Raw genomic sequence first — 26,127 nt, forward strand, 5'->3', positions numbered from 1 at the left:
ACATTGCTAGTAACTTTCACAACATTGACAGTTTGGTCCTCTCATCTCTACATGACCTGCCATCTATTACATCAGCTTGGGTTCCGCTTATAATGTCTCTCCTTGGTCCTCACAATCGGATCAGGATGAGCCCCACTACCAGTAGCAGCAGGCACACAAACAGCAGCAGCAACAACACCGCCAATCTTCTCCTCAACGACCTGATGCTGCACAGGACAGAGGGCATCAGCGCAGGGCTGTCCCGCGCCAGAGGCGATAACCCCAACACAGGGTATATAGGCAGAGGATGAGCTTCCTCAACAGTACTGAGCAGCAGTGTCAAAAGAGGGTCAGGCTAACACGCCAGGTCGTCGCAGACATTTGCAGCTTGCTGGAACAAGACCTGCTGCCTAGAACACCTGGTGGACACACCTTACCAATGGCTGTCAAAGTCACCAGCGCCCTCAACTTCTTCGTCTCAGGCACCTTCCAGGGATCTGCAGCAGACATTTGCAGCATTTTGCAATTCTCCACCCACAGATGCATCACACAGGTCACCGATACCATGTTTATCAAGTCAGCCAATTATGTGAACTTTGCCACTGATGAAGCCAGTGTTAGTGAGTGTGTGCTCGGCTTTGTCAGGGTAGTAGAGCAGAGTAGTGATCTGAGTAAAGACAAGCAGAGTAGGTCAGGAAGGGACAGAAAGATTAATAAAGCTGATATGACTAAAGTGACATCAGGGAAAAATAGAAAAAAGTTAAAGGTACCATATCTGAATGCACAAAGCTTTCGCAATAAAATAGATGAATTAATAGCGCATGTTGAAATAAATGGGTTTGATCTAATAGCCATTGCAGAGACGTGGTTGCAGAGTGACCAAGGTTGGGCACTAAATATTCCAGGATATTTGACTTTTAGAAGAGACAGGCAAAATGGAAAAGGAGGAGGGGTACCCCTGATAATAAAGGAGGGAATAAAGACAGTAGATGGAAAGGATCTGGGCTCTGAAAAACAAGTAGAATCAGTTTGGGTGGGGCTAAGGAGAAACAAGGGGCAGAAAACATGACTGGGAGTTGTCTATAGGCCCCCTAACAGCTGTTGTAGTATCGAGTTTAAATCAGGAAATTAGAGGTGCATGTAACAAGGGTAATACAGTAATTATGGAGGACTTTAACTTTCATATAGACTGTGAAAACCAAATTTGCAGAAATAGTGCATGGGAAGAGTTCGTGGAATGCATTCAAGATAGTTTTCTAGATCAGTATGTCAAGGAACTTACGAGGAAATTGGCTATTTTAGATCTAGTAGTGCGCAATGAGACAGAGCTAATTAATAACCTTATAGTAAAGGAGCTTCTGGGGAGCAATGATCATAATATGATAGAATTTTATGTTGAGTTTAAGAGTGATTTAGATCATTCCAAAACTAGAGTCCTAAACATGAACAAAGCAAATGACATAGGTATGAGAGGCAAGTTGGTTATGGTAGGTTGGGAAACTAGATTAAAAGATATGACAGTAGAAAAGCAATGGCAAACATTTAAAGAAATAATTCATAATTCGTAATTAATATATATTCCTTTAAGGAATAAAAACGCCACTGGAAAAATGGTCCAACAAGAGAAAATAAACATAGTATGCGATTAAAGGAAGAGGCTTATAATGTTGCCAAAAAGAGTAATAAGCTTGAGTAATTTAGCAAAGGAGGACCAAGAAATTAATAAAGAAAGGAAAAATAGAATATGAAAGTAAACTAGCGAGAGACATAAAAACAAACTGCAAAAGCTTCTATTGGTATGTAAAAAGGAAAAGTTTGGAAAAGTAAATGTGGGTCCCTTATAGGCAGAGACAGGAAAAATTGTAATGGGGAATAAGGAAATGGCAGAGAAATTATACAAATGCTTTGTGTCTGTCTTCATGGACAAAGACACAAAAAACCTCTTGGAAATAATGGAGAAGCTCGGGTTTCATGAGAATGAGGAACTAAAAGAAATTAATATTAGTAAAAAAAATAGTACTGGAAAAAATTAATGGAACTGAAAGCCGATAAATCCCCTGGACCTAATGGCCTAAATCACAGGGTTTTAAAAGAGATGGCTAAGAGATAGTGGATGCATTATCATCTTCCAAAATTCATGACATCAGTTGTAGGGAAAATGCTAGAATCTATTATTAAGGATGTGGTAACAGAGCACATAGAAATTAATAGTAGGATTTGGCAGAGTTAACACAGATTTATGAAAGGGAAATCATTGTTGATATATCTGTTAGAGTTTTATGAGGTTGTAACTAGCAGAATAGATAAGGGGGAACCAGTGGATGTAGTGTATTTGGATTTTCAGGAGGCATTCGATAAGGTGCCACACACGAGGTTATGGGCCTGAGGCTAGATTTCCCATTATTTTTGCATGCATAACGCCCGCTTAACGTCCATTTTGACGCTGAAATGAGGTGTAATGCTCAGATATCGCCCATTTAGCCACAAAATGGAAACTGACACCCATTTTTCGGACACTTATCGCCGATAGTTACTTTCACCATGTATGTGTCACCGGGAAAAAATAATACCCCCCTCCAACATTTTTTGAGCGGAATCATCAGAATGGGCGAAACCAACACCCATAATATCTCCCAGCATTACCTGCCACACGTAATTAACGCCAAGATTCAATAATACCAACCGCCCATTTTCTTTTGTCGTAAAGATCACATTTTCCGAACTAACGCCCAGTATATCACCCAGCATCACTTTCAGCACCTCGCACGCATCTCGCCCACAATATCGCTCACCCAAAACACCGCTCTGAAAAAGTTGTGGACGCCATTTTGCAAATCGCAGGTCGCTTCATTTAAAAGGCTGCTTCAACTTCAGGGGAGTTTGGATTGACTCTAGAGTTTATCTCAGGTGAAGTGACCATCTAAACAGACATCTTTTCATACTGTGGATGATTGGGTTTTACTGTAAGTGTCTTTTAGTGTGGAAATTTATTGCTTGTGAACAATCGGCATTACACTTTTACTGGAATGGGGCCAGCTATTTCTCAGCCTTCATCGATTACTATGCAGATGCTGCAGAGTGCAAATGGCACAACGTCTAATGCACAGCATTATGTGCCCAATCTAAGACATGCCAGACTGAGGAGGGCGTCCAGACCATACACACCCCGCACTTACTGGGAGAAGCGGTTTTACCTCGACTTATCCGAGAACACCTGCCTTCAGAGATTGCGCTTCCACAAAGTGATTATCAGTGAAATATGCCAGCTCATCAGGGCAGATCTGCAGCCTACCAGCACCTTCAGGACATCACTGTCCATCGAGGTCAAGGTCACCGCGACATTGTCGTTATAGGTGTCCGGTTCCTTTCAGGCCTCCGTGGTCAACATATCCCCTCTGTCTCAGCATGCCACACATTGCTGTATTAGACAGGTCACGGAGGCCCTGTACGCGCGTAGGATGGACTTTATCAGCTTCCCTATGACTACGGAGGCTCAGACAGACAGGGCTGGAGCATTCTACCGCATTGCTAAGTTCCCCAAGATGCAGGGAGCAATACAGTGTATGAACATTGCCATGCGGGCACCTTCTCAGGACCCAGAGGTTTTTCGCAACAGGAAAGGATTTCACTCCATGAAGATCCAACTAGTTGTCAACCACAACCAGATAATTATGGCAGTGAATGCCAAATATTTGGGCAGCTCCAATGAGGCTCACATCCTGCATGGGAGCGCTGTCTCTGACATGTTTACCAGTCAGCCACAAGGAAAATGCTGGATGCTTGATGACAAACAATATGGCCTAGCCACCTGGCTGATGACCCCCCGCGTGACACCCACACCGAGGCTGAGAAGCGATACAACCAGAGCCACAGAGACACACGCAATGTGGTCCAGAAAACAATTTGTGCGCTTAAGCAGCGCTTTAGATGCCTGGAGTACTCAGGAGGGGAGCTACAATACAACCCTGAGCAAGTAGCTAAATTCGTGGTCATGTGCTCCATGCTGCACAACCTGGCTATCAGGAGAGGACAAGAATTTCCAGAAGGGACTGATGGTCCACCTCAGGAGAGAGAGAAAGCAGAGGACGAGGGGCTGGACGCTGAACTAGGGCCAGACAATCAGGCTGACTATGCAACCATGCCCACGCCCCCCTCCAGACTGCAGGAAAGGGCTCGTGGTGGCTACATAGCTGCAAGACTCTTAAGTCAGCAGCTCATAAATGAGCGATTTGCCTGAAAGAACATTGCTGTTATTGACAAAGCTGACACACTGATGTGTGTATGCAGCCTGCCAGTGATCATTAGGACTCCGACAGTCGCACCCTCCAGTGGCAGGTAAAACCCAGTTAACATACATAACATCATTCCCCCCAAAGTTCTTGGCACAGGTTGTATTTACAAGTTGAGTTGGTCCGGTGCCTTCCGCTTCCTGGTTGATCTTCTCAGTTTGAATCCAAGCTTGGGTGAGTTAGTAGGACCATTGCTGCATTGCAGAGCAGTCGGTCTGACAGGACTGTCGGGGATGGTAGGTTCGTGTTCGTGAATGACACAAGGGTCAACTGATGATTGGATGTTTGTTGGTTGGTCGATGATGATGTCATCTTCAATTTGTTCTGGGATGTCTGTGAATCACAGTTTGGTTTGGTCGATGTGTCTCTTGCACGTTTGGCCATTTAACAGTTTGATTACATACACTCTGTTCCCCTCCTTGGCCAAATCCGTGCCAGCAACCCACTTTGGATCATGACCATAATTCAGGACAAACACAGGGTCATGAACAATAATGTCACGTGATACTGCCGCGCGATTGTGGTACCATTGCTGCCGTTGCCATCTGGTTTCAACATGATCATTGAGATCCGGGTGCACAAGAGAGAGCCTGGTTTTGAGGCCTCTCTTTATTAACAGCTCAGCAGGAGGGACTCCAATAAGCAAGTGGGGTCTCGTCTGATAACTGAGCAGAATGCGGGACAAACGGGTCTGTAAGGAGCTGTGAGTTAAGCGTTTTAGGCTCTGCTTAATGGTTTGGACAGCCTGCTCCGCTTGACCGTTAGACGCGGGTTTGAAAGGGGCAGACCTGACATGCTTGATGCCATTACAGGTCATAAACCGAACTGGTGAAACACGGTCTGTTGTCGCTGACAAGGATGTCGGCCAGGCCATGGGTGGCGAACATGGCCCGGAGGCTTTCAATAGTGTCTGTGGACGTGCTGGATGACATGATTACGCATTCAATCCATTTGGAGTACGCGTCCACTACCACTAAAAACATTTTGCCGCGAAAGGGGCCGGCAAAGTCAATGTGGATCCTTGACCACGGTTTGGATGGCCATGACAACAGACTCAGCGGAGTCTCCACAGGTGCGTTACTCAGTTATATGCAAGTGTTGCACTGATACACGCATGACTCCAAGTCCGAGTCAATGCCAGGCCACCAAACGTGAGACATAGAAACATAGAAACATAGAAAATAGGTGCAGGAGCAGGCCATTCAGCCCTTCTAGCCTGCACCGCCATTCAATGAGTTCATGGCTGAACATGAAACTTCAGTACCCCCTTCCTGCTTTCTCGCCATAACCCTTGATCCCCCGAGTAGTAAGGACTTCATCTAACTCCCTTTTGAATATATTTAGTGAATTGGCCTCAACTACTTTCTGTGGTAGAGAATTCCACAGGTTCACCACTCTCTGGGTGAAGAAGTTTCTCCTCATCTCGGTCCTAAATGGCTTACCCCTTATCCTCAGACTGTGACCCCTGGTTCTGGACTTCCCCAACATTGGGAACATTCTTTCTGCATCTAACCTGTCTAAACCCGTCAGAATTTTAAACGTTTCTATGAGGTCCCCTCTCATTCTTCTGAACTCCAGTGAATACAATCCCAATTGATCCAATCTTTCTTGATAGGTCAGTCCCGCCATCCCGGGAATCAGTCTGGTGAACCTTCGCTGCACTCCCTCAATAGCAAGAATGTCCTTCCTCAAGTTAGGAGACCAAAACTGTACACAATACTCCAGGTGTGGCCTCACCAAGGCCCTGTACAACTGTAGCAACACCTCCCTGCCCCTGTATTCAAATCCCCTCGCTATGAAGGCCAACATGCCATTTGCTTTCTTAACCGCCTGCTGTACCTGCATGCCAACCTTCAATGACTGATGTACCATGACACCCAGGTCTCGTTGCACCTTCCCTTTTCCTAATCTGTCACCATTCAGATAATAGTCTGTCTCTCTGTTTTTACCACCAAAGTGGATAACCTCACATTTATCCACATTATACTTCATCTGCCATGCATTTGCCCACTCACCTAACCTATCCAAGTCACTCTGCAGCCTAATAGCATCCTCCTCGCAGCTCACACTGCCACCCAACTTAGTATCATCCGCAAATTTGGAGATACTGCATTTAATCCCCTCGTCTAAATCATTAATGTACAATGTAAACAGCTGGGGCCCCAGCACAGAACCTTGCGGCACTCCACTAGTCACTGCCTGCCATTCTGAAAAGTACCCATTTACTCCTACTCTTTGCTTCCTGTCTGACAACCAGTTCTCAATCCACGTCAGCACACTACCCCCAATCCCATGTGCTTTAACTTTGCACATTAATTTCTTGTGTGGGACCTTGTCGAAAGCCTTCTGAAAGTCCAAATATACCACATCAACTGGTTCTCCCTTGTCCACTTTACTGGAAACATCCTCAAAAAATTCCAGAAGATTTGTCAAGCATGATTTCCCTTTCACAAATCCATGCTGACTTGGACCTATCATGTCACCATTTTCCAGATGCACTGCTATGACATCCTTAATAATTGATTCCATCACTTTACCCACTACTGAGGTCAGGCTGACCGGTCTATAATTCCCTGTTTTCTCTCTCCCTCCTTTTTTAAAAAGTGGGGTTACATTGGCTACCCTCCACTCCATAGGAACTGATCCAGAGTCAATGGAATGTTGGAAAATGACTGTCAATGCATCCGCTATTTCCAAGGCCACCTCCTTAAGTACTCTAGGATGCAGTCCATCAGGCCCTGGGGATTTATCGGCCTTCAATCCCATCAATTTCCCCAACACAATTTCCCGACTAATAAAGATTTCCCTCAGTTCCTCTTCCTTACTAGACCCTCTGACCCCTTTTATATCCGGAAGGTTGTTTGTATCCTCCTTAGTGAATACCGAACCAAAGTACTTGTTCAATTGATCCGCCATTTCTTTGCTCCCCGTTATGACTTCCCCTGATTCTGACTGCAGGGGACCTACGTTTGTCTTCACCAACCTTTTTCTCTTTACATACCTATAGAAACTTTTGCAATCCGCCTTAATGTTCCCTGCAAGCTTCTTCTCGTACTCCATTTTCCCTGTCCTAATCAAACCCTTTGTCCTCCTCTGCTGAGTTCTAAATTTCTCCCAGTCCCCAGGTTCGCTGCTATTTCTGGCCAATTTGTATGCCACTTCCTTGGCTTTAATACTATCCCTGATTTCCCTAGATAGCCACGGTTGAGCCACCTTCCCCTTTTTATTTTTACGCCAGACAGGAATGTACAATTGTTGTACTTCATCCATGCGGTCTCTAAATGTCTGCCATTGCCCATCCACAGTCAACCCCCTAAGTATCATTCGCCAATCTATCCTAGCCAATTCACGCCTCATACCTTCAAAGTTACCCTTCTTTAAGTTCTGGACCATGGTCTCTGAAATTACTGTTTCATTCTCCATCCTAATGCAGAATTCCACCATATTATGGTCACTCTTCCCCAAGGGGCCTCGCACAATGAGATTGCTAATTAATCCTCTCTCATTACACAACACCCAGTCTAAGATGGCCTCCCCCCTAGTTGGTTCCTCAACATATTGGTCTAGAAAACCATCCCTTATGCACTCCAGGAATCCTCCTCCACCGTATTGCTTCCAGTTTGGCTAGCCCAATCTATGTGCATATTAAAGTCACCCATTATAACTGCTGCACCTTTATTGCATGCACCCCTAATTTCCTGTTTGATGCCCTCCCCAACATCCCTATTACTGTTTGGCGGTCAATGGCCTTCATCATGACAATACCTGGGTGGGTACTGTGTAAACCTTGCCTTTTATTGGCATAACAACACGATTACCCAATAACAGACAATCAGACTGAACAGACAATTCAACTTTGCGGTGGCTATAAGGCTTAATTCCATCCTGCATTTCCCTGGGAATGGCAGACCAATTTCCATTTAGGACACACCTTTTTAAGCTTGACAGTACAGGATCCTGGCTGGTCCAGATCCTAATTTGGCGAGCCGTGATGGGTGACCCCTCGCTCTCGAAGGCATCCATGACCAGTAGCAAGTCTATGAGCTGCGGCATTTGCACCCCGGTTGTGGGCAATGGTAGCCGGCTAAGCGCATCAGCACAGTTTTCCGGGCCTGGTCTGTGGCAGATGAGATAATCATAAGCAGATAATGTCAGTGCCCATCTTTGGATGCGGGACGAGGCATTGGTGTTTATACCTTTGCTCTCAGAAAACAATGAAATGAGCGGCTTGTGGTCTGTTTCAAGCTCAAACCGAAGCCCAAACAGGAATTGGTGCATTTTTCTAACCCCATATACGCATGCTAAAGCCTCTTTCTCTACCATACTATAGACTCTTTCAGCCTTAGACAGACTTCTGGATGCATATGCAACTGGTTGGAATTTGCCTGATACATTGGCTTGCTGGAACATACAACCGATCCCATATGATGAGGCATCGCAGGCCAGCACTAACCGCTTACATGGGTCATAGTGTACCAGTAATTTATTGGAACATAGCAGGTTCCTGGCCTTCTCAAAGGCTCTGTCTTGAGATTAGCCCCAAACCCAGTCATTACCCTTTCTCAGCAACATGTGCAAGGGCTCTAACAATGTACTCAAACTCGGTAGAAAGTTACAAAAATAGTTGAGAAAACCCAGGAACGAATGCAGCTCCGTTACACTCTGGGGTCTGGGTACATTCTTAATGGCTTCTGTCTTTGAGTCTGTAGGCCTGATGCCGTCTGCTGCAATCTTTCTCCGCAGGAATTTGACTTCTGGTGCCAGGAAAACGCACTTGGAGCGTTTTAGCCTGAGTCCCATTCTGTCCAGACGACGTAGAACCTCTTCCAGGTTGTGCAGGTGTTCGGTGGCGTCGCGACCGGTGATCAGGATGTCATCTTGGAACACAACAGTTCTCGGGACAGACTTCAGCAAACTCTCCATGTTTCTCTGAAATATGGCTGCTGCCGAGTGAATTCCGAAAGGGCACCTGTGGTATATAAACAGACCTTTGTGTGTGTTGACGCACGTCAGTTTTTTGGAGATTCGACCAGCTCCTGGGTCATGTAAGCGGAGGTCAGGTCCAATTTGGTGAATGACTTCCCCCCGCTAGCGTTGCAAACAGGTCGTCAGCCTTGGGTAACGGTACTGATCCTGTATCGAGACTCGGTTGATCGTCACCTTGTAGTTGCCGCAGATCTTGACCGTGCCATCACTTTTTAAAACCGGGACAATTGGACTGGCCCATTCGCTGAACTCAACTGGTGATATGATTCCTTCCCATTGAAGTCTGCCCAGTTTGATCTCGACCTTCTCCTTCATCATGTACAGAACCGCCCGAGCCTTGTGATGGACGGGTCTTGCGTCCGGGCCGAGGTGGATCTGCACCTTTGGCTCCGGTAAAGTTGTTGCCTGGTTCGAACAACGAGGGAAACTTGCTTAGCCCTTGAGCACACGAAGCATCATCCTCTGATGATAAGGCTTCAATATCGTTCCAGTTCCATTTGATTTTCTCAAGCCAACTCCGTCCGAACAGCGTTGGGTCATTGCCTGGAACAATCCACAATGATAAATCATGCACAGCTCCATCATACAATACCTTTACTGCCGCACTGCCAAAATGACTGGTATGAGCTCTTGGGTGTAGGTACGCAGCTTCGCCTTGATTGGACTCAGTTTGGGTCTTTTTGCCTTAGTGTCCCACAGCTTTTTGAAAGCCCTCTGGCTCATTGTTGACTGACTTGCACCCGTGTCCAATTTCATGGATACTGGAACCTCATTTAATTTAACTTTCAGCATTATCAGAGGACTTTTGTTAAAAGAATGTATCCCATACACTTCTTCATCTTGTACCTCGGGTTGAGTTGTCTGTGCCGGTTGATCCACGCTGGATCGATCATCCTCAGCCACATGGTGTGTCGCATCACGCTTGCTCTGTTGTGGGCACCTGTTGCACAGCCTTTGCAAACGTAGTGCTTGAATCGGCATCGATGGGCCCGATGATAGCCCCCGCAATGCCAACAAGGAGAGATTTGATTCACCTCCAATGGTGGACTTTGAGCAGTTACAGGTCGTACGAACGCAGACGAGTAGGCCCTGCCATGTGTAGCTCTGCCTGTTGAAGATATTATTTTATGCACAGTACGTGCTGGTGAGTTTCGATGCTGGGAAGTATCTGTTTTGAGTTTTCGTCCGTGGACATGCATGCCTGGGCAATCATGATGGCCCTGCTCAGGTCGAGAGATTCAGCAGCCAGCAGCTTTTGAAGGATGACCTCGTGACCAATGCCAAGCACGAAAAAGTCCCGCAACATTTCCTCCAATGCAGCTCCAAAGTTGCACAGCCCAGCGAGACGTCTCAGGTCGGCGACAAATTCCGCCACGTCCTGGCCCTCGGAGCGATTGTGCGTATAGAAATAATACATAACAACATAAGAACATAAGAATTAGGAACAGGAGTAGGCCATCTAGCCCCTCAAGCCTGCTCCGCCATTCAACAAGATCATGGCTGATCTGGCCGTGGACTCAGCTCCACTTACCCGCCCGCTCCCCGTAACCCTTAATTCCCTTATTGGTTAAAAATCTATCAATCTGTGATTTGAATACATTCAATGAGCTAGCCTCAGCTGCTTCCTTGGGCAGAGAATTCCACAGATTCACAACCCTCTGGGAGAAGAAATTCCTTCTCAACTCGGTTTTAAATTGGCTCCCCCGTATTTTGAGGCTGTCCCCCCCCTAGTTCTAGTCTCCCCGACCAGTGGCAACAACCTCTCTGCTTCTATACTGGCCAGAAATAGCAGTGATCCTGGGGACTGGGAGAAATTTAGAACTCAGCAGAGGAGGACAAAGGGTTTGATTAGGGCAGGGAAAATGGAGTACGAGAAGAAGCTTGCAGGGAACATTAAGGCGGATTGCAAAAGTTTCTATAGGTATGTAAAGAGAAAAAGGTTAGTAAAGACAAACGTACGTCCCCTGCAGTCAGAATCAGGGGAAGTCATAACTGGGAACAAAGAAATGGCAGACCAATTGAACAAGTACTTTGGTTCGGTATTCACTAAGGACACCAACAACCTTCCGGATATAAAAGGGGTCAGAGGGTCTAGTAAGGAGGAGGAACTGAGGGAAATCTTTATTAGTCGGGAAATTGTGTTGGGGAAATTGATGGGATTGAAGGCCGATAAATCCCCAGGGCCTGATGGACTGAATCCCAGAGTACTTAAGGAGGTGGCCTTGGAAATAATGGATGCATTGACAGTCATTTTCCAACATTCCATTGACTCTGGAACAGTTCCTATCGAGTGGAGGGTAGCCAATGTAACCCCACTTTTTAAAAAAGGAGGGAGAGAGAAAACAGGGAATTATAGACCGGTCAGCCTGACATCAGTAGTGGGTAAAATGATGGAATTAATTATTAAGGATGCCATTAAGCATTTGGAAAGAGGTGACATGATAGGTCCAAGTCAGCATGGATTTGTGAAAGGGAAATCATGCTTGACAAACCTTCTGGAATTTTTTGAGGATGTTTCCAGTAAAGTGGACAAGGGAGAACCAGTTGATGTGGTATATTTGGACTTTCAGAAGGCGTTCGACAAGGTCCCACACAAGAGATTAATGTGCAAAGTTAAAGCACATGGGATTGGGGGTAGTGTGCTGACGTGGATTGAGAACTGGTTGTCAGACAGGAAGCAAAAAGTAGGAGTAAATGGGTACTTTTCAGAGTGGCAGGCAGTGACTAGTGGGATACCGCAAGGTTCTGTGCTGGGGCCCCAGCTGTTTACATTGTACATTAATGATTTAGACGAGGAGATTAAATGAAGTATCTCCAAATTTGCGGATGACACTAAGTTGGGTGGCAGTGTGAGCTGCGAAGAGGATGCTATGAGGCTGCAGAGCGACTTGGATAGGTTAGGTGAGTGGGCAAATGCATGGCAGATGAAGTATAATGTGGATAAATGAGAGGTTATCCACTTTGGTGGTAAAAACAGAGAGACAGACTATTATCTGAATGGTGACAGATTAGGAAAAGGGGAGGTGCAACGAGACCTGGGTGTCATGGTACATCAGTCATTGAAGGTTGGCATGCAGGTACAGCAGGCGGTTAAGAAAGCAAATGGCATGTTGGCCTTCATAGCGAGGGGATTTGAGTACAGGGGCAGGGTGGTGTTGCTACAGTTGTACAGGGCTTGGTGAGGCCACACCTGGAGTATTGTGTACAGTTTTGGTCTCCTAACCTGAGGAAGGACATTCTTGCTATTGAGTGCAGCGAAGGTTCACCAGACTGATTCCCGGGATGGTGGGACTGACCTATCAAGAAAGACTGGATCAACTGGGCTTGTATTCACTGGAGTTCAGAAGAATGAGAGGGGACCTCATAGAAACGTTTAAAATTCTGATGGGTTTAGACAGGTTAGATGCAGGAAGAATGTTCCCAATCTTGGGGAAGTCCAGAACCAGGGGTCACAGTCTAAGGATAAGGGGTAAGCCATTTAGGACCGAGATGAGGAGAAACTTCTTCACCCAGAAAGTGGTGAACCTGTGGAATTCTCTACCACAGAAAATAGTTGAGGCCAATTCACTAAATATATTCAAAAGTGAGTTAGATGAAGTCCTTACTACTCGGGGGATCAAGGGTCATGGCGAGAAATAGGAAGGGGGTACTGAAGTGCATGTTCAGCCATGAACTCATTGAATGGTGGTGCAGGCTAGAAGTGCTGAATGGCCTACTCCTGCACCTATTTTCTATGTTTCTATGTTTCTATCCCTTTCATTATTTTAAATGTTTCTATAAGATCACCGCTCATCCTTCTGAACTCCAATGAGTAAAGACCCAGTCTACTCAATCTATCATCATAAGGTATCCCCGTCATCTCCGGAATCAGCCGAGTGAATCGTCTCTGTACCCCCTCCAAAGCTAGTGTATCCTTCCTTAAGAAAGGTGACCAAAACTGCAAGCAGTACTCCAGGTGCGGCCTCACCAATACCCTATACAGATGCAGCAGGACCGCCCTGCTTTTGCACTCCATCCCTCTCGCAATGAAGGCCAATATTCCATTCGCCTTCCTGATTACCTGCTACACCTGCAAACTAACTTTTTGGGATTCATGCACAAGGACCCCCAGGTCCCTCTGCACCACAGCATGTTGTAATTTCTCCCCATTCAAATAATATTCCCTTTTACTGTTTTTTTTTCCAAGGTGAATGACCTTACATTTTCCAACCTTGTATTCCATCTGCCAAACCTTAGCCCATTCGCTTAACCTATCTAAATCTCTTTGCAGCCTCTCTGTGTCCTCTACACAAACCGCTTTCCCACTAATCTTTGTGTCATCTGCAAATTTTGTTTCATACACTCTGTCCCCTCTTCCAGGTCATCTATGGATATTGTAAACAGTTGTGGTCCCAGCACCAATCCCTGTGGCACACCACTAACCACCGATTTCCAACCCGAAAAGGACCCATTTATCCCGACTCTCTGCTTTCTGTTAGCTAGCCAATTCTCTATCCATGGTAATACATTTCTTCTGACTCCGCAGTAACCTTTTGTGTGGCACCTTATCGAATGCCTTTTGGAAATCTATATACACCACATCCATCGGGACACCTCTTTCCACCATGCTCGTTATATCCTCAAAGAATTCCAGTAAATTAGTTAAACATGATTTCCCCTTCATGAATCCATGTTGCGTCTGCTTGATTGCACTATTCCTATCTCGATGTCCCGCTATTTCTTCATTAATGATAGCTTCAAGCATTTTCCCCACTACAGATGTTAAATTAACCGGCCTATAGTTACCTGCCTTTTGTCTGCCCCCTTTTTTAAACAGAGGCGTTACATTAGCTGCTTTCCAATCCGATGGCACCTCCCCAGAGTCCAGAGAATTTTGGTAGATTATAACGAATGCATCTGCTATAACTTCCGCCATCGCTCAGGGGACTTGTCTACCTTGAGTCCCATTAGCCTGTCCAGCACTACCCCACTAGTAATAGTGATTATCTCAAGGTCCTTCCTTCCCACATTCCCGTGACCAGCAATTTTTGGCATGGTTTTTGTGTCTTCCACTGTGAAGACCGAAGCAAAATAATTGTTTAAGGTCTCAGCCATTTCCACATTTCCCATTATTAAATCCCCTTTCTCATCTTCTAAGGGACCAACATTTACTTTAGTCACTCTTTTCCGTTTTATATATCGGTAAAAGCTTTTACTATCTGTTTTTATGTTTTGTGCAAGTTTACTTTCGTAATCTATCTTTCCTTTCTTTATTGCTTTCTTAGTCATTCTTTGCTGTCGTTTAAAAATTTTCCCAATCTGCTAGTTTCCCACTAACCTTGGCCACCTTATATGCATTGGTTTTTAATTTGATACTCTCCTTTATTTCCTTGGTTATTCACGGCTGGTTATCCCTTCTCTTACTGCCCTTCTTTTTCACTGGAATATATTTTGGTTGAGCACTATGAAAGAGCTCCGTAAAAGTCCTCCACTGTTCCTCAATTGTGCCACCGTTTAGTCTGTGTTTCCAGTCTACTTTAGCCAACTCTGCCCTCATCCCACTGTAGTCCCCTTTGTTTAAGCATAGTACACTCGTTTGAGACACTACTTCCTCACCCTCAATCTGTATTACAAATTCAACCATACTGTGATCACTCATTCCGAGAGGATTCTTTACTAGGAGATCGTTTATTATTCCTGTCTCATTACACAGGACCAGATCTAAGATAGCTTGCTCCCTTGTAGGTTCTGTAACATACTGTTCTAAGAAACAATCCTGTATGCATTCTATGAATTCCTCCTCAAGGCTACCCCGTGCGATTTGATTTGACCAATCGATATGTAGGTTAAAATCCCCCATGATTACTGCCGTTCCTTTTTCACATGCTTCCATTATTCCCTTGATTATTGCCCGCCCCACCGTGAAGTTATTATTTGCGGGCCTATAAACTATGCCCACCAGTGACTTTTTCCCCTTACTATCTCTAATCTCCACCCACAATGATTCAACATTTTGTTCATTAGAGCCAATATCATCTCTCACAACTGCCCTGATATCATCCTTTATTAACAGAGCTACCCCACCTCCTTTCCCTTCTTGTCTATCTTTCCGAATTGTCAGATACCCCTGTATGTTTAATTCCCAGTCTTGGCCACCCTGCAATCACGTTTCTGTAATGGCCACCAAATCGTACCCATTTGTAATGATTTGTGCCGTCAACTCATTTACTTTATTTTGAATGCTGCGTGCGTTTAGGTAGAGTGTTTTAATACTAGTTTTTAAACCATGATTTTTAGTTTTGACCCCTCCTGCAGCCCCTTTATATTCATACATATTGTCCCTTCCTATCACCTTGTGGTTTACACTTACCCCAGTGCTACTCTGCTCTGTTGCCTCCTGGCTGCTAACATTATATACCTCGCCATGATGATGCTTTCCTTCGGTTTAAAGTGGTTCCGACCCAGCGTACACAATTCATCGTAAGTCTTATCCAGTGCTCAAGTCTGTGAGAGTAAACTCCTGATAAGGCCATAAATTTTTGACCCACAAACAGAGAGGAGAACCGCCCTGCGCTTAATTACGTTATCAGTTCCTTCCAACCCATTGGCTATGAAGTACTGGTTGCAGCAATCAGTGAAATCCTCCCAGCCTTCCCCTTCCACGAATCTATCCAAAATTCCAACAGACAAGGTTGTGTGAAAGTTCATATTTTTACCTCGTCGCCAATTGTTAAGTATCGAATAGCTTCACGAGGCTTAGTACAGTGAGCAAGTTCAGGCATGACCTTACTCCAATTTATTTACTCTGAAAGTGAGCATTCAATATGGCTGCTAACATTATATACACGGTTGCACATGTCTGCCAGTGACCATGAGGACTCCGACAGTCACTCCCTCCGATGGCAGGAAAAACCCAGTTAACATACATAACAGTTATGCTGAATAAAAAATATTTAAAACGATCATTGGTATGAAATCATAAATATCATGGGCAAAAACACCCCACTCCCACCAAACTTACATGTCCAGCAACACAGAACACAAATGTAAACCAGCAGGGTGGCCCCCTCCCCCATACATTACAACAAATTGCATACATCAAGATGGAGATATAATAAAGCCATCACCTGCAGACATGCACCTCACTTCCCTTCCCCCCCCTCCCCTTCTACCCCTTCCCCTCCTTGCTCCACACTGCCTGGCCGAGGAGCTCCTCAGGCAGCAGCTCATCGTGGGGGATGAAGGCAGAGCCAGTGGTTGCACGGATACGGGAGCAGGGGGTGGGGGCGGGTAACATAGAAATATAGAAACATAGAAAATAGGTGCAGGAGTAGGCCATTCGGCCCTTTGAGCCTGCACCACCATTCAATGAGTTCATGGCTGAACATGCAACTTCAGTACCCCATTCCTGCTTTCTCGCCATACCTGAGGTCCTTCCTCAGGTTAGGAGACCAAAACTGTACACAATACTCCAGGTGTGGCCTCACCAAGCCCTGTACAACTGTAGCAACACCACCCTGCCCCTGTACTCAAATCCCCTCGCTATGAAGGCCAACATGCCATTTGCTTTCTTAACCGCCTGCTGTACCTGCATGCCAACCTTCAATGACTGATGTACCATGACACCCAGGTCTCGTTGCACCTCCCCTTTTCCTAATCTGTCACCATTCAGATAATAGTCTGTCTCTCTGTTTTTACCACCAAAGTGGATAACCTCACATTTATCCACATTATACTTCATCTGCCATGCATTTTCCCACTCACCTAACCTATCCAAGTCGCTCTGCAGCCTCATAGCATCCTCCTCGCAGCTCACACTGCCACCCAACTTAGTGTCATCCGCAAATTTGGAGATACTACATTTAATCCCCTTGTCTAAATCATTAATGTTCAATAAGATCATAGCTGATCATTCCTTCAGTACCCCTTTCCTGCTCTCTCTCCATACCCCTTGATACCTTTAGCCGTAAGGGCCATATCTAACTCCCTCTTGAAGATATCCAATGAACTGGCATCAACAACTCTCTGCGGTAGGTAATTCCACAGGTTAACAACTCTCTAAATGAAGAAGTTTCTCCCCATCTCAGTCCTAAATGGCCTACCCCTTATCCTAAGACTGTGTCCCCTGGTTCTGGACTTCTCCAACATCGGGAACATTCTTCCCGCATCTAACCTGTCCAATCCCGTCAGAATCTTATATGTTTCTATGAGATTGCCTCTCATCCTTCTAAACGCCAGTGTATAAAGGCCCAGTTGATCCAGTCTCTCCTCATATGTTAGTCCAGCCATCCCTGGAATCAGTCTGGTCAACCTACGCTGCACTCCCTCAACAGCAAGAACGTCCTTCCTCAGATTAGGAAACCAAAACTGAACACAATATTCCAGGTGAGGCCTCACCAAGGTCCTGTACAAATGCAGAAAGACCTCCCTGCTCCTATACTCAAATGCCCTAGCTATGAAGGCCAACATACCATTTGCCTTCTTCACCGCCTGCTGTACCTGCATGCCAACTTTCATGAATCATGACACCCAGGTCTCGTTGCACCTCCCCTTTTCCTAATCTGCCGCCATTCAGATAATATTCTGCCTTCGTGTTTTTGCCCCCAAAGTGGATAACCTCACATTTATCCACATTATACTGCATCTGCCATGCATTTGCCCACTCACCTAATCTGTCCAAGTCACCCTGCAGCCTCTTAGGGTCATCCTCACTGCTCACACCGCCACCCAGTTTAGTGTCATCTGCAAACTTGGAGATATTACACTCAATTCCTTCATCCAAATCATTAATGTATATTGTAAATAGCTGGAGTCCCAGCACTGACCCCTGCGGCACCCCACTGCGGCCTGATATTCTGAAAAGGACCCGTTTATCGTGACTCTCTGCTTCCTGTCTGCCAACCAGTTCTCTATCCACGTCAGTACATTATCCCTAATACCATGTGCTTTGATTTTGCACACCAATCTCTTGTGAGGGACCTTGTCAAAAACCTTTTGAAAGTCCAAACACACCACATCCACTGGTTTTCCCTTGTCCACTCTACTAGTTACATCCTCAAAAAATTCCAGAATATTTGTCAAGCATGATTTTCCTTTCATAAATCCATGCTGACTTGGGCCAATCCTGTCACTGCTTTCCAAATGCACTGCTATTTCTTCTTTAATAATTGATTCCAACATTTTCCCCACTACTGATGTCAGGCTAACCGGTCTATAATTACCCATTTTCTCTCTCCCTCCTTTTTTAAAAAGTGGTGTTACATTAGCTACCCTCCAGTCCATAGGAACTGATCCAAAGTTGATAGACTGTTGGAAAATGATCACCAATGCATCCACTATTTCTATGACCACTTCCTTAAGTACTCTGGGATGCAGACTATCTGGCCCCAGGGATTTATCGGCCTTCAATCCACTCAATTTCCCTAACACAATTTTCCACCTAATTAGGATATCCTTCAGTTCCTCCTTCTCACTCGACCCTCGGTCCCCGAGTACTTCCAGAAGGTTATTTGTGTCTTCCTTCGTGAAGACAGAACCAAAGTATTTGTTCAACTGGTCTACCATTTCTTTGGTCCCCATTATAAATTCACCTGAATATGACTGCAAGGGACCTATGTTTGTCTTCACTAATCTTTTTCTCTTCACATATCTATAGAAGTTTTTGCAGTCAGTTCTTATGTTCCCAGCAAGCTTCCGCTCATACTCTATTTTCCCCCTCCTAATTAAACCCTTTGTCCTCCTCTGCTGAATTCTAAATTTCTCCCAATCCTCAGGTTTGCTGCTTTTTCTGGCCAATTTATATGCCTCTTCCTTGGATTTAACACTATCCCTAATTTCCCTTGTTTCGGTTGAGCCACCTTCCCGATTTTAATTTTACTCCAGACAGGGATGTACAATTGTTGAAATTCATCCATGTGATCTTTAAATATTTACCTTTGCCTATCCACCGTCAACCCTTTAAGTATCATTTGCCAGTCTATTCTAGCCAATTCACGCCTCATATCATCGAAGTTCAGGACCCTAGTCTCTGAATTAACTGTGTCACTCTCCATCTTAATAAAGTATTCTAGCATATTATGGTCACTCTTCTCCAAGGGGCCTCGCACAACAAGATTGCTAATTAGTCCTTTCTCATTACACATCAGCCAGTCTAGGATGGCTAGTCCTCTAGTTGGTTCCTCGTCATATTGATCTAGAAAACCATCCCTAATACACTCCAGGAAATCCTCCTCCACTGTATTGCTACCAGTTTGGTTTTCCCAATCTGTATGTAGATTAAAGTCGCCCATGATAACTGCTGTACCTTTATTGCACGTGTCCCTAATTTCTTGTTTGATGCTGTTCTCAACCTCACTACTACTGTTTGGTGGTCTGTACACAACTCCCACTATCGTTTTCTGAACTTTGGTATTCCACAGCTCCACCCATACAGATCCCACATCATCCAAGCTAATGTGCTTCCTTACTTTTGCGTTAATTTCCTCTTTAACCAGCGAGGCTTCCCCACCTCCTTTTTCTTTCTGTCTATCCTTCCTGAATGTTAAATACCTTGGATGTGAGTTCCCAGCCTTGGTTACCCTGGAGCCATGTCTCCGTGATGCCAATTATATCATATTTATTAATTGCTGCCTGTGCAGTTAATTCATCCACCTTATTACGAATACTTCTTGCATTGAGGCACAGAGCCTTCAAGCTTGTCGTTTTAACACACTTTGCCCTTTTGGAATTTTCCCGAGGTGGGAACATTCTTGGATCCAGAAGCAGGATCCTGCTCCTGCCTCTCGTGTCGTTGGCACTGGGGGTGCGGAACCTAGGGGTGGAGTGCCGCGCTCTGGGACCACTGGGAGGCCTGTGCCATGAGTGCTCCTGGCTATCGCCTCCAGGGCCTCCACCATCCGTGGAACGTACTCCGGCGTGCTGCGGGAGATGCTGGCCAGCTGTCGGGATATGCCCCCTATTGCATTTAGGATCTGGTCACCTATGTCTACAGTCCTCCTGCTCAACTGTACCATCTCTCCGCTCTCATCTGGCACTCGTGGACCAGACCTGCCGCGTCCACGAAACCTCTGCGGGGTCGGCGCCATTCTCAGGATTACTGGGGTGTCCTGTGGCGAGGTGCTTGGGCCCGGTACCTCCAGAGTAGAGGTAGGAATGACCGGAGGAGCACTAGATGACCTTGGGGTGGAATGTCTTCAGGAGCCTGGCAATGCAGACTCCTCAAAGTCAGCACTCTCATCTGTGGAGAACAGACCCAGCTGATTGACAGGCGAGAATCGGACCTCCTCAGCACCAGATGTAGGATCGTCCGGAGAGTCGGGCCCCACGCCCCCACCTTCTGGCCTCTGTAGTCTTGCCTGGGGCTGCGCTGCTGGCTGAGCTGCAAAACACAAATGAGGTCATTAGAGGAGAAGGGGGTGCTAGGGTCACAAGGTGAGTCCAGCGCTACACACAGCATATGCACGACAAAAGCACCACCGCTATCAAAATCATCACAGAAATCACATTTAATGACCATCAACATATTCTGCATTGCAATGATTCTCATGAGGCCAGCAGTATTTATAGGACAATTTTAGAAATCATCTATCATATATTATTGTTCGGATATGAGTGGGTGTGGCATCTATTGACTTTACATCACGCACTAGTGTATACTTTACTCACATGGCATCACTTCAAGGTCTGCAGCTGCCTATGTGGCCGTCCGGGGGTGCCTCCCCAGGAGTGCGAGCACCCGCTCCTCAATGTCGGTGAGGTCGCTGGTGACTGGTGACCCCCCCCACCCGTTCGCCTCTGCTCAGACCTATTCGTCGAGAACTTCTTCTGTAAAATGTAACAGGACGACATGGCATGAGATCGTTGCGTGATATCATTGCCTAGGTACTGTCACTGAGACCGATACAACACATAACCGACAGATGTAATCATGATTATTATGATAATTATCATTCTTTACCTAAAGACGTGCACCGTGACCGCAGGCTTTGAGTACAACATTCCCGGTAAAAGTGAAAGACCTCACATCTGATGATAGTCACTCATGACTCTCATAAATCAAATTATATAAATACACAAGTACATGTAAATAAATGCAATACTTACTCTTGCGGATCCGACAAGGTCGTTCCATCGTTTGTGGCATTGGTTGCCTTCACGCACCTCGTTGGTCGCCGACGAGACCACCTCTGCTATCTCGGCCCATATCTTCTGGTAGTCCTTTGGGGTGGGCTTACCACGCCCTCCCTGTGTTAAATCACCCTAGCGTGACTGGGCCTCCTGCATGAGGGAGGCATTAGCCTCGTCCAAGAACCTCCTCGCTCTTTTGCGGCCTCCAATGTGTTCCTCTCCCAGCTCACTGCTCTCGCCAGTGTCAGTCTCCACAGCACGCTGTGTCGCCTCCTCCTCTCCCTCCATTATAGGCACCAAATTCGGAAAAATACCTGGCTGGTAACAGCTAATTTTTTTGGCACTATTTGCTCTAAAGCTCTAAACTCTACCTCCTTCCTCCCAAAGCAGCCGCACCACATCCACACACAACTTCACTCCCTCTCAGCTTCCTCTCTCTCTGTTTTCTCTTATGCGCATGGAATGATGACCCTTGACCTCCTGAAACGCAGGAATCGAGCGTTGCCATGCCGTTGCTAAGGATGGCAACACCTTACGGCAGAAGGTCAGAGGGATTTAATGCTAACGCCCATTTCAGATCGCTCGCAGCAACGCCCAATTTTTAAAATGGAGACTAGGGGCTTTGAAAATGGGCGACAAGCCGGCGATCTGAAAACCAATTTTTATCACCCACACCGGAAATAAGGTACATCTTGGGGCGATCTGCACAAAAGTGTAAAATCTAGCCCCAAATGTAATATATCCAAGTCTCCTGATGATAAAGAGCTAGGTAGGAATGTAAGTTGTGAGGAGGATGCAAAGAGGCTTCAAGGTGATATAGACAGGCTAAGTGAGTGGGCAAGAACCTGGCAAATGGAATATATTGTGGAGAAATGTGAAGTTATCCGCTTTGGTAGGAAAGATAGAAAGGCAGAGTATTTTTTAAATTGCAACTCTGCAACTCTTGAGACCTCCACTGCCACCTCCTCTGCTGCAGTTAAAGTACTGAAGGCTGGAGGGCCACCTCTGGTTCGCTCTCTCTCCCTGCTGTTGTGCATTCTCTTCTCCTGCAAGGAGGGAAAGAAGAGAAGTTTGCGTGAGAGTGATGGAAAGAGTGTAAGAATTGTGTGGGTTATATCTGTAGAGGGTGACAAAAAGCGAGTGGAGTGCCATGCCAAATGGTCTCTTTCTGTGGTGTTACCTTGCTATGATTACATTAGGATGAAGGTGAATGTGGCTTTGCACTCACCTTTCCTGGTCTCATCAGATCATTGAAGCGTTTCCTGCACTGTATCCAGGTTCTCCTTATGACGACCCTGATGTTGACCACCTCAGCAATTTGGAGCCAGGCCCTTTGGGTCTCTTGGAGAGGCCTCTTCTGCCCATCAGCAGGGAAGAGGACTTCCCTACATGCTCTGACTCCCTCCACAAGAATATGTAGCGATTCATTGGAAAAGCGGGGTGCAGCCCTCTGTCATTTTTCTATTTCTCAGCAACAATACACCCCCCTCCAATACTCCCTCCACACTTCTACAGAAACCTTCAAATGCGATGTGGCTTTAAATATCCCCGCTGGAAATGAGTCAGCAATTAAATCATCAGACCCACACCATTTATTAGGGCCGGGAGCATGCATGCCTGCCTTAATAGAGGCCATTACGCTAAAGTTGCTATGAGGCATGGCCTGATCATTACATCATGGTACCGACCCGCTACACAACCCGCATGCACCCAACCTGGCTCGGTAGGGAAATTTCCAGCCCTTATCTGGTAAGTGTGGTGTTCTTTGGAGAACGGGTACTTTGGACCTATGGTTACCAAAGCTGGGGTTTTCCTCACTTCAAGTCAGGGTCTGTTGAAGATTGCTATCAGTAGTCAAAAACTCCACCATCATTGTATCATGAGACTACCAGGATGGTAGAAGCTGAACTCAGATGGACCTTGGTCTTTCTTCAGCTAGCAAATTCCTATGTCCCTATGAAAATTGTGGATTCATAAATCAGGTGTGTGGCCAAATTCCGGCTAAGGGCCAACACTTTGGATCTCAGCTCCCGGAGCACTAAAGACCATGGGGGTTGAAATTGATCAAAGGCAATTCCGCCCATTTACTGTCGAAAAGACCGCTAAGATCCTGACAGAACTTTCGTCAAAAATGGACGTTACACGCCGATTCTGGGTGGAAGAGGGCAGTCAGGGGGATTCTGGGTGGCAAATGGAATCCTGGAGAAAGTTAGGCCGACGCTGGAGTCGGGCCCAGGGAACGGGGAACGCACAAAAAAAATGTTCAACAAATAAAAAACAAAAAATTATAAAACCATCAGAGGACCCTTTAACACAAAATCACTGCAAAAGAAGTTAAAAAAAAATCTCACTTACCTTTTCTAGCAGGTCTTCATACCTACCGTCCAGGTAAGGCCTGCTTCCATGCGGCAGGAGCGGAGGACTGTTCGGATGAATCTCGGGTGGGAGGGCTTTTTCCGGCGTTGCACGCCAGCGCATGCCGGTGGATGCTCTCCAGCGGTCCTTCCAAACCGCCGACGTGAGGGCCTCACCAATCTCCCACAGAGGGGAGAGTGCTGAAAAAACAGGGAAACAACCGAGAAAACTCGGCGGAAGCCGGCAGTATGACCATCAATTTCTGCCCCCAAGTTTTACTCCAAATTTTCAACCTGTGTTCCTTTCCACAATGAAAACCCCAGTTGGGAGGTACAAACAGTAGGTGCTGGGAAAATCCAAAATCTGTAACACAGCAATAAAAATGAACGTACCAACAAGGCATCAATTCATTCCATCAATATTTCATTAGAACAACTAACTTGCTGGTAATTCTTTATTAAAATGCGCAGCCTTTTGCTCACCCTAATTCATCAAGTTCGTTCATTGCATTAGGTTGGCTCAAAAAGTGCTGCCATGGGCCATTTGAACAATATTGATTCTCTCTAAGTATTTTGGGGGGAAATATTATAACTAACAAGCCAAGACTGCCCGAGAATTATTATAGCTATGTTCACCTCCAGTTAAGTGGCTTTAATTGATTAAATAAATAAAGAACTTGTGCATTTCATGGCCTCAGGACATTCCAAAGTGCTTTACAACCAATGAAATAATTTTAAAGTGTAAGTCACTGTTGTCTTCGTCTTAGACAGTCCCTCGGAGTCAAGAATAACTTGCTTCCACACTAAAAGTAAGTTCTCAGGTGACTGAAGAGTCCAATTTAGGACCGACAGTCTTTGTCACAGGTGGGGCAGACGGTGGCTGGAGGAACGGGTGGGTGGGGTTCCGGGTTGCCGTGCGCTCCTTCCGCTGTCGACGCGGAGGCAGCATTAGTGGTACTTCTCGGCGAAGAGTCTCGAGGTGTTCAGCACCTACCCGGATACTTTTCCTCCACTTTGAGCGGTCTTGGGCCAGGGATTCCCAAGAGTCAGTGGGGTTGTTACACTTTTTCAAGGAGGCTTTGAGGGTGTCCTTGAAGTGTTTCCTCTGCCTACCTGGGGCTCGCTTGCTGTGTCAGAGCTCCGAGTAGTCTCGTGTCAGGCATGCGGAGGATGTGGCCCGTCCAATGCAGCTGATCGAGCTTGGTCAATGCTTCGATGCTGGGAATATTGGGCTGAGCGAGAACACTGACATTGGTGCGCCTCTCCTGCCAATGGATTCGCAGGATTTTGCGGAGGCAGCGTTGGTGGTACTTCCCCAGTATTTTGAGGTGCATAGTCCACGTCTCTGAACCATACAGGAGGGTGGGTATCACTACTGCCCTGTAGACCATAAGCTTGGTGCCGGGTTTGAGATCCTGATCTTCAAACACTCTGTTCCTCAAGCGACCGAAGGCTGCACTGGCACACTGAAGGCGGTGTTGGACCTCATCATCGATACCTGCCCTTGTTGACAGTAGGCTCCCAAGGTATGGAAAATGGTCCGCGTTGTCCAAGGCTTCGTCGTGGATTTTGATAACCGGGGGGCAGTGCTGTGTGACGGTGGCAGGTTGGTAGAGACCTTTGCCTTACAGATGTCTAAGGCCCATGCTCTTGTATCCTTCAGTCAAGGTGTTGACAATGGTTTGGAATTCGGCCTTTGAGTGTGTGCAGTCGCTGGCATCGTCTGCATACTGTAGTTCGATGAGGCGACCTTGGATCTGGCCTGGAGGCAGCGTAGGTTGAACAGATTCCCGTTTGTTCTGTAATTTAGCTCCACTCCAGCGGGGAGCTTTCTGATGGTGAGATGGAGCATTGCATCAAGGAAGATCGAGAAGAGCATTGGTGCGATGCCACAGCCTTGCTTGACCCCGGTCCGGACATGAATTGGGTCTGTGGTGGATCCATTGATCAGTATCACAGCGTGAAGCAGGCAGAGAATGGTGACAAACTTTTGAGGGCAGCCAAATCTGAGGAGGACGCTCCATAATCCCTCACAGTTGACAGTGTCGAAAGCCTTTGTGAGGTCAAAGAAGGCCATGTACAAGGGTTGGTGCAATTCCCTGCATTTCTCTTGTATTTGCCGCACGGTGAAGATCATGTCCATTGTGCCCATTAGTGGGCAGAATCCGCATTGCACCTCTAGGAGGAGCTCTTCAGCCACAGGAAGAAGGCGATTGAGGAGGATTCTTGGGATGACTTTTCCAGTGGCCGACAGCAGGGACACTCCTCTGTAGTTACCACAATCGGACCTGTCACCTTTCTTGTAGATGGTCACGATTATGGCATCTCTGAGATCTCCTGGCATGCTCTCCTCCTTCCACTTAAGAGAAATGAAGTCATGTATTCATGGCAATAGTGCTTCTCCGCCAGGCTTT

This window comes from Pristiophorus japonicus, chromosome 12 (genome assembly GCF_044704955.1).
Source record: "Pristiophorus japonicus isolate sPriJap1 chromosome 12, sPriJap1.hap1, whole genome shotgun sequence".
NCBI classification, from domain to species: Eukaryota; Metazoa; Chordata; class Chondrichthyes; family Pristiophoridae; genus Pristiophorus; species Pristiophorus japonicus.